The sequence below is a fragment of the Hypanus sabinus genome, chromosome 5 (assembly GCF_030144855.1).
Source record: "Hypanus sabinus isolate sHypSab1 chromosome 5, sHypSab1.hap1, whole genome shotgun sequence".
Lineage (NCBI taxonomy): Eukaryota > Metazoa > Chordata > Chondrichthyes > Myliobatiformes > Dasyatidae > Hypanus > Hypanus sabinus.
In genome coordinates this window covers 182,243,765-182,260,742 of record NC_082710.1, presented here as the reverse complement: position 1 = coordinate 182,260,742, position 16,978 = coordinate 182,243,765, and the positions used below count along the sequence as shown (strand labels likewise).

Sequence of the window (16,978 nt, the reverse complement as noted above, 5' to 3'; positions counted from 1 at the left end):
CTTCTGATGGCAGCAGTGGAAGAGAAGAGAGAAGAGAGATGGAAGAGAGTACGGCCTGGGTGGTGGGGGTCCCCAGTGATGGATGCTGTTTTCCTGCGACAACGCTTCATGGAGATGTGCTCAATGGAGGGGAGGGCTTTACCCAAGTGGGACTGGGCCGTATCCAGTACTTTTTGTAGGACTTTCCATTGAAGACGTTTGGTGTCTGCATACCAGGCTGTGATGTGGCCTGTCAGTAAACTCTCCACTAGAAGCCCGTGAAAGTTTTGGGTGTCATGTCCAATTTTCTCAAACTCCTAAGGAAGTAGATGAACTCTTGATTGTATGCATTGCCTGAGACCCGCACAGGTCTTTCCATATAATAACACCGTGGAATTTAAAGTTGCTGACCCTCACCACCCCTAATCTACTGAGGAAAACCCTGTTTAGGGACCCCTGCATTCCTCTCCCTGAAATCAGTAATCGCTCCTTGGTCTTACTGACATTGAATGAGCAGTTGATACTGTGGCACCACTCAGGCAGACTTTCAGTCTTCCCGGCTGGTTCCCCAGCCTTTTCCCGGGGCACAGCTCCTTCCTGTTCTCCATTTTCTCTCGTAGTCCACTCGATCTTCGTTCCAAACTCTGGCCCGGTCAGTAATCGCTGGTCGGCTGTGAAGGCGAGCTGCCTCCAGGGGCTGCAGTGGTCAATCTGGTGGAAGCGACGAGTCCGAGAAATTTCTCCGCAACTGCTTTGTTCATCGTCCTCTACATATGAACCTTGCATTAGTAAACTTGGTCATAGTTCTTCCAGACCAACACCTTTGACTACAATTCCATCAGGGAGTGGTCAGCACGGACTGGCCTGCAGGTACCCAATGGGCAAGGTGGCAGTCGTCTGGCAGAACACACACACACAGGGCTGGAGGAACTCAGCAGGTCAGGCGGCATCTATGGAAAAGAATAATCAGTCGATGTTTCGGGCTGAGATCCTTCTTCAGGACTGAGAAGGAAGAGGGAAGGTGCCGGAATAAAAAAGCGGGGAGGGGAAAGAACGAACAAGAGAAAATCTGCAGATGCTGGAAACCCAAACAACAGATAGAAACTGCTGGAGGAACTCAGCAGGCCGGACAGCACCTATGGGAATGAGTCCAGCGGGACTGGTGAAAAAAAGAGGTGTGGAGTAGATTTAAAAGGTGAGGGAGGGGAGCGAGAAACACAAGGCCAAGGGTGAAACTGGAAGGTGGAGGGTGAAGTAAAATCTGGGAAGTTGATAGGTGAAAGAGATTCAGGGCTGGAGAAGGGGAAGCGAGAGGACAGAAGGCCATGGAAGAAAGAAAAAAGTGGGTGGGGGAGGAGCACCAGAGGGAGGCAATGTGCAGGTATGGAGATAAACTGAGAGAGGGAAAGGGGGGGGAACTAGTGAAGGGGGGCATTACCGGGTAGAGGCTACCCAGACTGAACATAAGGTGTTGGTCCTCTAACCTGAGTGTGGCCCCACCGTGATAGTTGAGGAAGCCATGGACTGACACAGTGGAATGGGAATGGGAAGTGGAATTTGAATTTGTTTGCCAGAAGGAGAAATCGATATTCATGCCATCAGGTTGGAGGTATCCAGACAATGAATTAAAATGTTTGGCCAACGGGAAGTTCCGCTTGTGCCGGATGGTGCGGAGCTGCGTGACGAAGCGGTTCCCCAGTTCAAGACTGATCTCACTAATGTTGAGGAGGTAGCATCGGGAACACCGGGCACAATAGACGACACCAGCATATTCGCATCTGAAGTGTTGCCTCACCTGGAAGAGTTGCTTGGGGCCCTCAGTGGAGCTGGGGGTGAGAGAGGAGGTTTAGGGGCAGCTGTAGCACTCAGGCCGCCTGCAGGGATAGGTGCTGGAGGGAGATTGGTGCAGTCTCCCTTTTCAGAACTTGTCCCTTTCAGTCTTGATTGAACCAGACTCTTCTCTCCGGCTTCATTTATATTCCGGTTTCTAATCCCACCCTGATGTGGGAATGGCCGCGATTCCTGCCCACTGAACGCTTCTGAACAGCATAATGCGCGTTCCCTGAGCCTGCAGCGCGCCTGCTGGACAATCGCGGTACTGCAGCTCCCCGAAAGGGAAAGGATCCTGAATCAGGAAGCTTCGGGAGTTAACATGGCTTCGAGACAACTGATCGACAGTTTAACCAGGGAGGCAATTTGTCCCAAATGCCTCGATTTCTTCATCGATCCAATGTCTTTGGAGTGTGGGCACAACTTCTGCCGCTCCTGTATTGGGAAAGGGAGGGGAGAAACTCCTGCCCGGAATGTAGAGAGGAGATTGCAGACCGCACTCTCAGGGTCAATAGGGCCTTGGCAAATCTGTCTGAGAAAGCTCGAAAACTAAACCTGAATCCGAAAGGGAAGGAAAGTAAACTTCACTGCGAGGAACACGAGGAAGAACTGAAGCTGTTTTGTGAAACCGACAAGAAACTAATCTGTGTGATTTGTAGAGACCTGGCTGTTGAAATCTACAAAATAACTCAAACTTGATACATACTCAGCCCACCGTCCCTTGTCCTAACTACGACCACACGAGCCTCCGTAACCAAGGTATCATTCTCTTGCAACTTTCGCCGTCTTCAACGAGATTCTACCCCCTCTTAGAAGCCACCCACACACACAATTCTCCGCTCTCTGTAGGGATCGCTCTATACATAACTCCTTTATCCACTCATCCCCGTCCTAACAAGTGCCACACCTGCCCCCTCGGCATCCTCCTTGGTCACTATTCAGGGCCCCAACCAGCCATGATTCCTCCCGTTTCTTCCATGGTCGATTGTCCTCTTGTATTAGATTCTTTCTTCTTCAGCTGCTTATATCCTCCACCTGCCCTTCTCACCCCCCCACGTTCCCACTCCTGTTGTCTCTCCTCCACCTGCCCTTCTCACCCCCCCCCCACGTTCCCACTCCTGTTGTCTCTCCTCCACCTGCCCTTCTCACACACATCCCCCCCACGTTCCCACTCCTGTTGTCTCTCCTCCACCTGCCCTTATCACACACATCCCCCCCACGTTCCCACTCCTGTTGTCTCTCCTCCACCTGCCCTTATCACACACATCCCCCCCACGTTCCCACTCCTGTTGTCTCTCCTCCACCTGCCCTTCTCACCCCCCCCACGTTCCCACTCCTGTTGTCTCTCCTCCACCTGCCCTTATCACACACATCCCCCCCCCACGTTCACACTCCTGTTGTCTCTCCTCCACCTGCCCTTCTCACCCCCCCCCCACGTTCCCACTCCTGTTGTCTCTCCTCCACCTGCCCTCACACACATCCCCCCCACGTTCCCACTCCTGTTGTCTCTCCTCCACCTGCCCTTCTCACCCCCCCACTTTCCACTCCTGGTCTCTCCTCCACCTGCCCTTATCACACACATCCCCCCCCACGTTCCCACTCCTGTTGTCTCTCCTCCACCTGCCCTTCTCACCCCCCCCACGTTCCCACTCCTGTTGTCTCTCCTCCACCTGCCCTTATCACACACATCCCCCCCCACGTTCCCACTCCTGTTGTCTCTCCTCCACCTGCCCTTCTCACCCCCCCCACGTTCCCACTCCTGTTGTCGCTCCTCCACCTGCCCTTCTCACCCCCCCACGTTCCCACTCCTGTTGTCTCTCCTCCACCTGCCCTTCTCACACACATCCCCCCCCCACGTTCCCACTCCTGTTGTCTCTCCTCCACCTGCCCTTCTCACACACATCCCCCCCCCACGTTCCCACTCCTGTTGTCTCTCCTCCACCTGCCCTTCTCACACACATCCCCCCCAAGTTCCCACTCCTGTTGTCTCTCCTCCACCTGCCCTTCTCACCCCCCCCACGTTCCCACTCCTGTTGTCTCTCCTCCACCTGCCCTTATCACACACATCCCCCCCCACGTTCCCACTCCTGTTGTCTCTCCTCCACCTGCCCTTCTCACCCCCCCCCACGTTCCCACTCCTGTTGTCGCTCCTCCACCTGCCCTTCTCACCCCCCCACGTTCCCACTCCTGTTGTCTCTCCTCCACCTGCCCTTCTCACACACATCCCCCCCCCACGTTCCCACTCCTGTTGTCTCTCCTCCACCTGCCCTTCTCACACACATCCCCCCCCCACGTTCCCACTCCTGTTGTCTCTCCTCCACCTGCCCTTCTCACACACATCCCCCCCCCCACGTTCCCACTCCTGTTGTCTCTCCTCCACCTGCCCTTATCACACACATCCCCCCCAAGTTCCCACTCCTGTTGTCTCTCCTCCACCTGCCAGCTGGTACTCATCACCAAACTTTTTGTTCTGGCTTCTGCCTAATGCTTTCCCAGTCCTAATGAAGGTCTCATCTCCAAACGTTGCCTGGTTATTTCCCTTCCATAGATGCTGCCTGATTCACTGAGATCCTCCAGCACTGTGTGTGCGATAATCGCTTTATTTCACCTGTTTGTAGCTTTTTTACTAATTCATTCACTTTAAATCTTCCTTGGACTCTCACAGAAAAGAAATCAGACTTCCAGGGAAAGAAGCAGCAACAGAAAGAGAAGATTTCAGGAGTTCAGGTGAGGCTTCCTGCGCAGAATTTCCAATATTGTCGAGTAGTTCTGCACCCTTTGATGCAGAATAGCAGAGTATCGGTTCCAGTAATCTGGGTCCAATCCTGATCGCTTGGGATGTCTGTGTGGAATTTGTATGTTCTCCCTGTGTCCACGACAGTGTCAGCCACATTCTAAGGAATGCTGGATAATTACTATTAACCCTGTGAATGCGAGGGAGGGTGTGTATGAATCGGGTGGGAGTTAATGGGTAAATGAGGTTTCAGGAAATGCGAGCAAATGGGCTTGATCTTAGAACTAGCATGGATTTAAATTGACCGTATGGTCACCTGATGTCATAAGGAAATGCAGCACAGTAATACAGTTTATTAATCTTCACTTTGATTCAACAGGAACAGTCACACAGCCTTGAGTCCCACATCACATCCCAGTTTGCTGAACTGCGCCGGATTATCACCGAGAAAGAGCAGCACACACTCCGAGATCTCAGGGAAGAGGAAGAGAGGATTCTAAATCCAATGGAGAAAAATCTTTAAGATGAGGGATTATGTTTCAAGTTGTTTCTGTCAAAGGGCACCAATTGTAAACTGATTTTTACCAGGCAGATGATGCGACTATTCAGCATTGCTGTTGTGGCAAAACTGGATTCCCACATCTTACGTACATCCCAGGAAAAAATATCTACTCTGATCATAACATAGAACTGCTGATGGTTCCTTCATTGTTTTTTTTTCAAATATATAAATGGTAAAAGAGGCAAGATTAGATATCAGACTGAGGAGTCCTGATGAAGGGTCTCAGCCTGAAATGCTGATTGTACTGCTTGGCCTGCTGAGTTCCTCCAGCATTTTGTGTGTGGGAATGCTTGGGTTTCCAGCATCTGCACATCTTCTCTCATTTGTATCTTAAACAGAGTGAGTGTATCTGATTCCATCACCTCCTCTGGCAGCAGGTTCCAACATCAGCCACTCACTGTTCAAATAAACTCACCTTTAAACTCCTTCCTCTCACCTCAGACATGTGAACTCTTGTATTTGATTCCCCTCCTGTGGGAAGAACATTTCAACCATCTGCTCAATCTAACCCCTCATAACCTTACATATATCTGTCAGATCACCCCTCGGCCTATTTACCTGCATTTGGCCCATATCCTTCTAAACCTTCCCTGTCATCATTTCTCTGTCACAGGCCTCAACTCCTCTTCTGTGCCAGTTCCACAAGGCCCTCAATTCCCCTGTGTTACAGAAGATGATCGACCTCATTTTCTACCACATTACAGAAGCAAATGTGCTGCAGGTCCTAAAATGCAGAAAGGTCGATAAATCCCCAGGTCCTGATCAAGTGTATCCCAGGACATTATGGGAAGCTCAGGAAGAAATTGTAGGACCTCTTTTTGGAGATAGTTGTACATTGATAACTCTGGGCAAGGGACCAGAAACCTGGTGGTGACTCACGCTGTATCTTTATTTAAGGAAGTCTGCAGGGAAGTACAGACCAGTGAGTCTAACATTGGTGGTGGCTATGTTAAAGGAGAGGATTCTGAGGGACACAGGATCCACATGTACTAGGAAGACAAGGACTGATGAGGGATAGTCAGCATGGCTTTCTGTCTTAAATATGCTGTCTCATGAGTCTGGTTGAGTTTCTGAAAGGTGTGATGAAGAATACAGATGATGTCACTGCAGTGGTCATTGTCTACATGGACTTCAACGAGGTGTTTGACAAGGTACTTATTGGAATGCTATTCCAGTGAGTTGGATCACATGGGGTCCAGTACGATCTAGCAACTTGGACACAGAATTGGCTGGCTGGGAGGAGACAGTGTGTTGTGGTGTTGGTTAGTTTTCAGACTGGATGCCTGTGCCCAGCAGGTGTGCCTCAGGGACCCACTATTGTGTGTCATTCATATGAATGATGGTGATCAGATTGCAGGTGGCATGGCTTGGACATGTGTGGATGACACTGAAATTGGTGGCCTAGTGAACAGTGCAGAGGGTTATCTTAAGTTAAAGTGGGCTCTTAAACAACTAGGGCAGTGGGCTGTGAAATGGCAAATGGAGTTTAATTAAGAGAAAAGTGTGACGTATTTGCAAAGCCAAACTCAACTTACACAACAATCATACCACTCTGGAGAATGTTGAGGAATGAAGCAATGGAATGGTCGGGTGGGGGTGGGGGGTGGAGGTGTGCTTACCTTCATTGGTCAAAATACTGAGTACAGCAGCTGGGACTTCCTGTTACATGTGTACAAGACGTTGGTCCAGCCACATTTGGAGCAGTGTGTACTATTCTGGTTACCTTTCTGCAGGAGGGATGACATTCAACTGGAGAGGGTGCAAAACAGATTTACGAAGATGTAAATCCTTTACAAAGGGTTTCGGCCCAAAATGTTGACTGTATCTTTTCCGTTGATGCTGCCTGGCCTGCTGAGTTCCCCCAGCACTTTGTGCATGTTGCTTGGATTTCCAGCATCTGCAGATCTTCTCTTGTTTACAAGGATGGTACTAGGGCTGGAGAGTTTGGGCTTTAAGTAGAAGTGGGATAGGCTGGGATTTTCTTCCTGAAGCTTGGAGGCTGTAGAGGTGGGGACTTTACACTGCTTTAAAATCCATGTGTGCAGGTACCTGGATGAGAAAGGTGTAAAGGAATAATTTATGTGTTGATATAGAGACTGTATTTCCCAGTCACCCAGGTGTTTAACATCAACATAATCACAGGGCAATTGAGAATGACCGGTTAAACTTCTAATAGGTTCTTTGGAGGAAACCCACGTGCTGACGGGGAGAACGTACACACAGTGCCAGAAAGGAACATCGAACTCCAAATGCCCCGAGCTATAATATCTTTGTGCTAACCACTATGCTACCAGTCAAATGAGACTAGCATTTTAAAGCAAGTTGGTGGAGTGAGGAGGAAATAGGAAGGTTGCAGAAGGTCTTAGACATGTAAGCCCCTGGGTCACCTCAGGCTCGCTCAGCTCGTTCTCATCTAGGGGGAGCAGCTGTCGGCCCCGCCAAACTTTGTAATCAGCTGGTGTGGATGCTGTGTGATGTCCCCGCCTCGCCCAAAAACAGACAGTACACCATAAGTGATTAAATGAGTACAATTTATAAAGGTTACTATAACTAAGTGATTAATAATGATACAGTATATATGAAGGGAAAAAAATAAAGAAAAGGCGCCAAACTTATCAAAGTCCAAACCACTTCGTGCACAACCGTTGGAGCTCAATTACTGAAGTCTTCTGGCCACCATTCGATCCCCTCCGAACTCCTCGACTCGCAGCTCAGGACCCTCCGAGTGTTCAACCAAGCACATCTAGCTTCATCCCCCCTCCTCGGAGTACCTCCCGGCCTCGGACCCCCGCTTGGGGTCTGATCCTCGCCCAGCTTACAGCATTGCGTCCTCTCTCTCGACCCCCTCGCGCCGATCTCCCCAAAAGCCCGTCAACAACAGCTTACAGACTCAGAAGAAAGAACAACATTAATCCCAATTGGTTTACACAGGAATACAATTCTCGTCGTCAGTAAATTTTAACCCAAACAAGCTTCCAGCACTCTCTCACAACAAAGAAGCATTCCTGCTTTTACCAAAACAAAGAAGCCATTTTCGATTACATACACAGTAACAAAGAAAAAGAAGAAATCCCCTTTACAAACAGATTGGAAGATTGGGTAAGAAAATGAAATACAATGTTGAAAAATGCATGGTCATGCCACTTCAGCAGAAGAAGTAAACGTGTAAACCATTTTCGAAATGGGGAGAAAATCCAAAAATCTGAGATGCAAAGGGACTTGTGCAGAACACCCTAAAGTGGTGAGGAAGACAAATGCAGTGTTAGCATTCATTTCAAGAGGTCGAGAATATAAGAACGGGGATGTGATGCTGAGGCTTTATAAGGCACTGGTGAGGCCTCATCTTGAGTATTGTGAACAGTTTTGGGCTCCTTATCTGAGAAAACATGTGCTGGCATTGGAGAGGTTTCAGAAAAGGTTCTCAAGAATGAAAGGGTTATCATACAAGGAACATCTGATGGCTGTGGGTTGGTACTTGCTGGAATTTAGGAGGGTGGGGGATCTTATTGTAACTTTTCAAATGTTGAAAGGGGACAGAGAAGATGTGAAACAGATGTTTCCCATAGTGGGAGAGTCTAGGGCAAGTGGGCATGGCCTCAGGATAGAGGGGTATCCACTTAAAACAGAGATGCAAAGAAATTTCTTTAGCCAGAGGATGGTGAATTTATGGAATTTGTTACCAAAGGCAGCTGTGGAGGCCAGGTCATTGGGTTTATTTAAGGCAGAGATTGACCACTGCATCAACTGGTACAGGGAGAAGGCCAGGAAGTGGGGCTGAGGAGGGAAGTAAAGGATCAGCCATGACTGAACAGTGGAGTGGGCTTGAAGGGCCAAATGGCCGAATTCTGCTCCAGTGTCTCATGGAAAGTGTGCAGGGTTCAAGCCAGATTTGAACTCGGGACCATTCACCTTGAAGTCCAGTACCGATACCACTAATGTCATAAGGGGGGCATTGGGAACAGACCCAAATGCAAGACGCAGACACTGAACCACCAGGAACAGGACTGGGCATGAGAAGGAAGCAAGGGAAGTGAGGAAGAAAGGACGCTGGACATGACACGGGCCCCAGATGAGCCAAGGACTCTGGACCTGGGCTAGGACCTGACTAGGATAGGAACCAGGACATGGAACTGGAAACTAGGAGCCTGGGCTTGGACTCCGAGCCAGAGACTGGACAAGGACCCAGAACCTGGGTCTTGACTCGGGCTCGAAGTCCAGAAGCAGGCAAGGACATGATGAAGTTACAGGACAAGGACGAGAGACTCCTGGACAGGAACCCCAGCACAGGACGAGAGAATCCCAGCACTGGGCTAGGCAAGGTACTCCTGTGCTGGGCGAGGGACATGGACATGACAAGAACACAGAGCCTTGGTCAAGGGAGAGATAACACGACTGGATGTGGGACTCCTGGTTGGGAACCCCAGCAAAGGACGAGAGAATCCCAGCACAGGACGAGAGAATCCCAGCACAGGACGAGAGAATCCCAGCAAAGGACGAGAGAATCCCAGCACAGGACGAGGGAATCCCAGCACAGGACGAGGGAATCCCAGCACTGGGCTGGACAAAGTACTCCTGTACTGGGCGAGACACATGGACATGACGAGGACACAGAGCCTATGGAGGGACAGGGACATGGAACACTGAGCCGGGACCCTTCCTTGGATACAGGACGTAGGGCCGGGACTCATTACACAGAACACCGAATACGACGAGACAGTTCCCAACGCTAGGTAGCGGCAAACAGCCGGACCTACCTAGCGAAGGTGTGGACATGGACAGACAGTTCCAAACATGGCAAGGCGAGGCAAGGCTTCAGGCAGAGGCCACGCAAGATGAGGCGAGGCTCCAGGCAGAGGTGAGGCGAGGCAAGGCAAGACGATGCAAGGCTCCAGGCAGAGGCAAGGTGAGGCGATGCTCCAGGCAGAGGCGAGGCAAGACGATGCAAGGCTCCAGGCAGAGGCAAGGTGAGGCGATGCTCCAGGCAGAGGCGAGGCAAGACGATGCAAGGCTCCAGGCAGAGGCGAGGCTCCAGGAGGAAGGTGAAGGGAAGGGATACAGATGGGGGTTTAGACAGGAACAATCCAGCAGCCAGAGGCTGAATCCTGAAGCTACTTATGAGACCAGCCCAAACAAGAATCAGCTGCCTCAACAGAAACTGGGGCAACCTGGAAAACCTGGAATAAGGAACATGGACCGGACCATGACAACTAAACCACCATTTGAAACTGCGATCACCACCGGTGTGGGCAAAATGCTTGTAAAGGTGACTTGGATGTGATTAGACTGTCTCCAACTGAGTAATGGACTAACGGTCCAAAGACGAGAATATCTGCTGATGCTGGAAATCCAAACAACACAAATAGTGCTGGAGGAACTCGGCAGGCCAGGCAGCATCAATGGAAAGGAGTGAAGAGTCGATGTCCTGATGAAACATCAGGTATTTACTCTTTTTCCACGGCCTGGCCTGCAGTTTCCGTCAGCATTTTGTGAATGGATTAGTGGTATTGAGAGGAGATGTGGTCAGTCGTGTCAAAGCTGCAGACAGGGCAGGGTGACTACACTTCCAACCACTCCTTTGTCTTCCAGAGGTTCTGCTCGACCCACTGAGTTGTTTCAGCAGGAAATAGTCTCCCAGCCTCCCTTGTGTCTTCAGAGTCCAATATCCATGGCCACTTCGTAATTTTTTTTAATGTGTATCAGAATTGCATCTTTTTATTTGTTAATTTACGTATGGTAATGTTACTTTATGTGTTATGTGTGAGAGTTATCTGTACTGTGTTGTGCACCTTGGTCTGGAGGAACATTGGTGTTACTATATCCTACCCTGCCAGCAATAGATCATCTCCTGGGCGGTGCAAAGAGCTGTCTGAGAAAAGAATTAAATCAGGGTTATCAATAGGTTTGCTTCTCAGATCTGCTCAGGGAATAGTAGTGGCTTCCAGTGCGGCAGACTAAACGGACGCAGACTGGGCAAACAGCGACATATTCACGGATTCAGACAAGGAGAAAGACGGAGAGGGGAGTCACTGGTTTGCAAGTGGATTGCCTCTTGCTTGCGGTTGGTGGTTCTGTGCTTAATATTTTACTCACCAAAACAAAAGCAGCAAACACAGTGGACACTCAGCAGCTATGGAAAGTGTCGGAGCAGAATTGGGCTCTTGGGCCCGCTTGGTCTGCTCCACTATTCCATCATGGCAGGTTTATTTTCCCACTCGACTGTATTCTCTTTGGATCTTTTGAAGCCCTTACTAATTAAAAACCCATCATCCTCTGTTTTAAATATAGCAAATGACTTGGTTTCCACAACCGTCTGTGGCAACAAACCAATCTTCAGCCAGTTTATGCGGCAAACCAGATTTGAAGAGATTACGGCGTCGAGGCTGAGGGTGGAGGATGAACTGGTGTTCAGCTGACTGCTCCATGTCAGCCAGGATCTCCCATATGAGTCCATCCCACGAGCCTGCTTTTCACCCGTCTCCCTCTCTTCTTGCTGCTACCGTCAGGCGGGTATTGTCAGAGTCTTGGGTCCCACGCTAGAAAGACATACAAGCCGACAGCGGTAGCTGTCTGGAGCTGTTCGGCTTCTGGACCATCTTGACTCAGCTCGGCACTGAAGTGGCTCTGTTGCTGAGGCCTGCAGCCATCGGGATCCTGGTTCTCACTCACTCACCTCAGGGCTAAACTGGCGCCGTGGCTGTGCACTCACTTCTGGGGACTCCGTGGTTTGTGTTCTGTGTCTTATTTGTTTACTTTTTAAATTGTTTGCACAATTTATTGTTTTTCACACATCAGATGGTCTTTGTTGTGTAGGTTCGACTGTGTTTCTTTGTTTTCTTGCAGCCTTCAAGAAGATGAATCTCAGAGATGACTCGGCCCATAAGGTGTACATAGTTCAATAATAAATATACTTTGACTTCGATTCAGCGCTCTGGCTAAAGAAATCCCTCCTCATCGCTGTTCTAAAGGGACATCCTTTCGTTCTGAGGCCGTGCCGTCAGGTCTAGACTCTGCCACTACAGGAAGCGTCCTCTCCACGAGCTTCTGAGTTCCTGCAGCTGACTGTGTGTTGCTCCAGATCCCAGCAGCTGCACCTCTTGTGTCGCCAGTGTCTGCGTCAATGTTAAACTGCAGGCTCTCTACATAGTGATTGATGGATGGAAGCAGGTTAAACCATTCTAGGAGTTTGATAATATTAAATTTATTTGTCACATGCACACAGAAACATTGCAATGTGCCATTTGTGCCAACAACTAACAGTACATAAGACATTGGAGCAGAATTAGTCTGATCGGCCATTCCATCATGGCTGACCAATCAGGACACCCCAATCAATTTTCAACTTGGCCTCCACAGTCTGTGGTAGAGCATTCCTTCTTAGCTGTTCTAAGGGTTGCCCCTCGATTCTGAGATTGTGCCCTCTAGTTCTGGATACCCCCACCAGAGGAAACATCCTCTCCACATCCACTTTCTCTAGTCCTTTCAACATTCGGTAGGTTTCAATGAGATCCCCCCCACATTCTTCTAAATTCAGCTTATAGGCCCAAAGCTGATATATTAATTCCTTCATTCCTGGAATCATCCTGGTGAACCTCATCTGGACTCTCTCCAATGACAACACATCCTTTCTGAGGTATGTTGACAACAAAACTGTTGAAGATACTCCAAGTGCAGCCTTACTAGTGTCTTATAAAGCCTCAGCGTTACCTCCTTGTTTTTATATTTTGTCCCCTCAGAAATGAATGCCAACATTGCATTTGTCTTCTTTACCGCGGACTCAACCTGTAAGTTAACTTTCTGGGAGTTTTGCACAAGGACTCCTAAATCCCTCTGCACCTCTGATGTTTGAACCTTCTCCCCATTTAGATAATAGTCCGCACAATTGCTCCTTTTACCAAAATGCATTATCATGCATCTCCCAACACTCTATTCCATCTGCCACTGTTTTGTCCATTCTTCCACTTCTTTTAAGACCTTCTGCAATTGCATTGCTTCCTCAGTACTATCAACTGCTCCACCAATCTTCATATCATCTGCAAACTTTGTCACAAAGCCATCAATTCTATTATCCAAATCATTGACAAACAATGTGAAAAGTAGCGGTCCCAGTACTGACTCCTGAGAAACACCACTGGTCACTGGCAGCCAACCAGAAAAGGCCCCCTTTATTCCCACTCTGCTTCCTGCCTGTTAGCCATTGCCAGTATCCTTGCCAGTATCTTTCCAAAGGATTTTATCTTGTTAAGCAGCCTCATGTGTGGCACCTTATCAAATGCCTTCTGAAAATACAAATAAATGATATCCACATCTCTCCTCTGTCCACCCTGCTTGTTACTTCCTCAAAGAACTTCAGCAGATTTGTCAGGCAAGATTTCCCTTATAGAAACCATGCAGACTTTGACTTATTTCATCATTAGTCTCCAAGTACCCGGAAAACTCATTCTTAATAATGACTCCAACACTTTCCCAACCACTGAGGTTAGGCTAACTGGACTATAATTTCCTTCCTCTTGCCTTCATTCCTTCTGAAAGAGTGGATTGATGTTTACAGTTCTCCAGTCCTCCGAAACTATGCCAGAATCAAGTGATTTTTGAACGATCATAACCAATGCATCTATTATTTGTTCAGCAACCTCTCTCAGAACTCTGGGATGTAGTCCATCGGACTTAGGGGACTTATCCATCTGAAGACTTTTCAATTTGTCTAGCTCTTTTCCCTTTGTAATAGCAATGGCACTCACTCCTGCATCCTGACACTCGTGGACCTCTGGCAACTGCTAGCGTCTTCCACAGTGAGGACTGATGCAAAGTACTTATTAAATTCATCCGCCATTTCTCTGCCCCACACTACAACCTCAGCAGCATCATTTTGCGGTGGCCCAATATCAGCTTTCACCTCCATTTTGCTCTTCATATAACTGAAGAAATTTTTAGTATCCTCTTTATATTATTATCTAGTTTACCCTCAAATTTCATCTTTGCCCATCTTATGGCTTTTTGGATGTTAAAAACTTCCCATTCAATTTTCCTACCTTATATGCCCTTTTCTTGGCTTTTATGCAGTCCTTAAACTTCCCTTGTCAGCCATGGTTGCCTACCCCTGCCACATAAGAACTACTTCTGTGGGACATATCTATCCTGTGCCTTCTCCCCATAACTGTTGAGGCTGTGTTCAAGCAAGTTCCTGTCAAGCTCTGCTTTAAATACCCCCTGGGACCTGTCCTCCACAGGTGCCTGTGGAAATCAATTCACCACCCTCCGACTAAAGAATATTCACTGCCACTCTGTTTTAAATGGCACTGTTCTATCCTGAAGCTGTGCCCTCTGGTCCTTGACTCCCCTACCATCCTTCCCATATCTACTCTATCTGGGTCTTTTAACATTTGAAAGGTTTCAACATGATCCTCCCTCATCCTTCTCAATATATAAAAGGCCGCACTGGAAGCACCGGATGCAGTATACCACACCAGCTGACTCACAGGTGAAGTGTCACCTCACCTGGAAGGACTGTCTGGGGTCATGAATGGTGGTGAGGGGGGAAGTATAAGGGCAGGTGTAGCACTGGTTCCGCTTAGAAGGATAAGTGCCAGGAGGAAGATCGATGGGAAGGGATGGGGGGGATGAATGGACAAGGGAGTCGCGTAGGGAGGGAGACCTGACACAGACTGGGAGACCATTTCGCTGAACACCTACGCTCTGTCCACCAGAGAAAGCTGGATCTCCCAGTGGCCACACATTTTAATTCCATGTCCCATTCCCATTCTGATTTGTCTATCCATGGCCTCCTCTACTGTCAAGATGAAGCCACATTCAAGTTGGAGGAACAACACCTTATATACCGGCTGGGTAGACTCCAACCTGATGGCATGATCATTGATTTCTCTAACTTCTGTTAATGCCCCCCTCCCCTTCTTACCCCATCCCTTATTTATTTACTAATTATTTTTTCCCTCCTTTTTTATTCTTTTCTCTCTATGTCCCTCTCACAAACACTCCTTGCCCACTCTCCATCTCCCTCTGGTGCTTGCCTTCCCCTTTCTTTCTCCCTAGGCCTCCCATCCCATGATCCTTTCCCTTCTCCAGCTGTGCATCCCTTTTGCCAATCAACTTACCAGCTTTTAGCTTCATCCCTCTGTCTCCTGTCTTCTCCTATCATTTTGGATTTCCTCTCCCCTCCCACTTTCAAATCTCTTACTATCTCTTCTTTCAGTTAGTCCTGACGTAGAGTCTCGGCCCGAAACTTCGACTATTCTTCTTTCTATAGATGCTGCCTGGCCTGTTGTGTTCCACCAGCATTTACTGTGTGTTGCTTGAATTTCCAGCATCTGCAGATTTCCTCATGTTTGAGGAAATAAACTTAACTACTTACCTCGCCTCTGCCTGGTCTAGCCAAAGCCTTACCACTCAGACTCAGACTACCCTGATGATGACCGCTCTGCTGGAGTACCTCTCTTTTATGGAGACTGTATTTTTCCACTCGGGACCTGTGCGGGACCACTTCTATTGCGTCTGTGCCGCTGCCCAAGGACACCTGCTGAAAGCTGGCTGCTATTTCAAGCTCCGCTCTGGACCTTCGCGGGAATAGTCTGAGGTTGTGCTGGGGGCAACACACACGGAATGGTGGAGGAGCTCAGCAGGTCAGGTAGCATCTATGAAAATGACCTATGAAAAGACCTTTCTTCAGGACTGTAGTGCTGGTATTGCCATGCTTCCAGCAACGACACAGCATGCCCACAATGTACTAACCCTAGCCTGTACATCTTTGGAACGTGGGAGGAAACCAAAGCACTCGGAGGAAACCCACATGAATGCACAAACTCCTTACAGACAGCAGCGGGGGTTGAACCCTGGCTGTAGGTACTGAAAGAGCACTACGCCTACAAGTATGCTGTTGTATAAGAACAGATAAAACAAGTTCAAAATCACCAGATATAAAATAGCAAGGCTTACTGAAAGCATTAAACAAGCCCAGATAATCCTTTACAAGTACATTTGTCCAACGAGCATCCTAGGGTGCAGTTCCAGAGCTCCCCGAGAGTAACAACACAAGCGGGTAGGGTATTGATCACCTCGTGTGGAAGCTTTAGAGATTTACCAGGATTAGAGAGTGTGTTTTATGAGGATAGGTTGTGTTAGCTTGGCTTTTTCTCTTTGGAGTGAAGGAAGATGAGAGGTGACTTGATAGAGCAATTCAACATGACGGTAAATGGTGCATGCGAGCTCGATTTCAATGTTTAACTGAGGTTTGGATCGGTACAGGGATGGTGGGGTAAGGAGAGCTATGGCCGTGGTGCAGGACGATAGGAACAAGGAGTTTAAATTGCTCAGCATGGACTAGATGGACCAAAGGGCCTGTTTCTGTTTGTCCTTTTCTATGACTCTGCGATAGAGTGGACATACAGCACATTTTTCTTCCCAGGGTGCAAAGTAGCCAAGACAAGGGGGCATAATTTTTAGGTGACTGGAGGAAAGTGCGGGGGTGATGTTAGAGGCAAGTTCTTTAGTGGCAAGTCACAGACAATGGTGGGTGCATGGCAGATACACACACATTGGGGGCATTTAAGAGAATCTTAGACAGGCAGGTGGATGAAAGGAAAATGGAGGGTTATGTGGGAGCGAAGGGCTGGATTGATCTTGGTATAGGTTAAAGGGTTGGCAGAACATCATGGGCTGAAGGGCCTTTGACAGCAATAATCTATGTTCTATGTAAAGGAGCTCAATAGCATTCTTGCTGTCACTGGTGGTGGCATTAAGTTTAAAAGTCAGGAGGTCACGTTGCATCTGTGTAAATCTTCATTTAGACCACCACTGGAGTATCGTGCGCAGCAGTAGTCACCACATTATAGGAGGGATGGTGATGCTTCAGGGAGGATGCA

The 16,978-nt window shown here is 48.6% G+C and overlaps 1 long non-coding RNA gene across 1 annotated transcript; it reads left to right on the top strand.

Moving 5' to 3' along the window:
- Positions 1 to 2,157: 2,157 nt before the first annotated feature.
- LOC132393847 (uncharacterized) lies at positions 2,158 to 5,079 on the top strand. The gene is made up of 3 exons (XR_009512092.1): positions 2,158 to 2,568; positions 4,475 to 4,536; positions 4,923 to 5,079. It is a non-coding gene; the product is annotated as an uncharacterized LOC132393847 (long non-coding RNA).
- Positions 5,080 to 16,978: the final 11,899 nt, after the last annotated feature.